Source organism: Elephantulus edwardii, unplaced genomic scaffold (genome assembly GCF_000299155.1).
Source record: "Elephantulus edwardii isolate Elephantulus edwardi_28Jun2011 unplaced genomic scaffold, EleEdw1.0 scaffold00248, whole genome shotgun sequence".
Classification (NCBI taxonomy): Eukaryota; Metazoa; Chordata; class Mammalia; order Macroscelidea; family Macroscelididae; genus Elephantulus; species Elephantulus edwardii.
Window position 1 is genome coordinate 2,214,708 of NW_006399998.1, and position 1,159 is coordinate 2,215,866.

Below are 1,159 nucleotides of genomic sequence, written 5' to 3' on the forward strand. Positions count from 1 at the left end.
TGTCTTTTCATCTCCAGAGTAATATGTCATATGGTCATCTGACTCAAAATGCCCCATGCCAGTCCATCTCATCTCTCCAATGCCTAATATGTCAATATCTATGCGTTCCATTTCTTTCTTAACAATTTCTAATTTTCCTACATTCATGGCTCTCACATTACATAATTTTACTTCCTCTTTGCCAGTTTGGATACCTCTTATTTCCTTCTCTTGTCTTAATGCTCTCGCTAAGACTTCAAATACAATATTGAATAAGAGCGGTGAGAGTGGGCATGCTTGCCTAGTTCTTAAAGGGAATCCCTTTAACCTCTCGCCGTTGAGAACGATGTTGGCTCTTGGCTTTTCATAAATACTTTTTACTATGTTGGAGAAATTCCCCTCTAATCCTATTTTGTTTAGTGTTTTAATCAGGAAAGGGTGTTGGATTTTGTCAAAGGATTTTTCTGCATCAATTGATAGGATCATGTGGTTCTTTTTCTTTGCTTTGTTAATATGATGAATTACATTGATTGTTTTCCTTATGTTGAAGCACCCTTGCATACCTGTTATAAATCCCACTTGGTCATGATGGATTATTTCTTTGATGTATCGTTGAATTCTATTGGCCACGATTTTATTCAGTATTTTTGCATCTATGTTCATAAGAGATACTGGCCTGTAGTTTTCTATTTTGGTGGTGTCCTTTCCTGGCTTTGGTATCAAGGATATGTTTGCTTCATAGAATGAATCTGGGAAAATTCCGTCTTTCTCTATCTACTGAAATAGTCTATGTAGAATTGGTGATAATTACTCTTTGAATGTTTGATAAAATTCACTAGTAAAACCATCTGGTGCAGGGCTTCTTTTGGTTGGAAGTTGTTGTATTACCTTTTCAATTTCTTCTTCTGTAATGGGTCTGTTCAGATGTTCAATTTCAGTTTCTGTTAAGTTAGGTAGGTTGTGCATTTCTAGGTATTTGTCCATTGCCTCTAGGTTTTCATATTTGTTTGTGTATAATTTTTCATAATACTGTAATGTTACCTTTTTTATTTTCATTAGTTCTGTTGTGATGTTGCCTGACTCATATCTTATTCACATTATTTGTGTTTTTCTTTCTTTTCTTTTGTGAGTTTTGTTAATGGTTTTTCGATTTTATTGACCTTTTCAAAGAACCAACTCC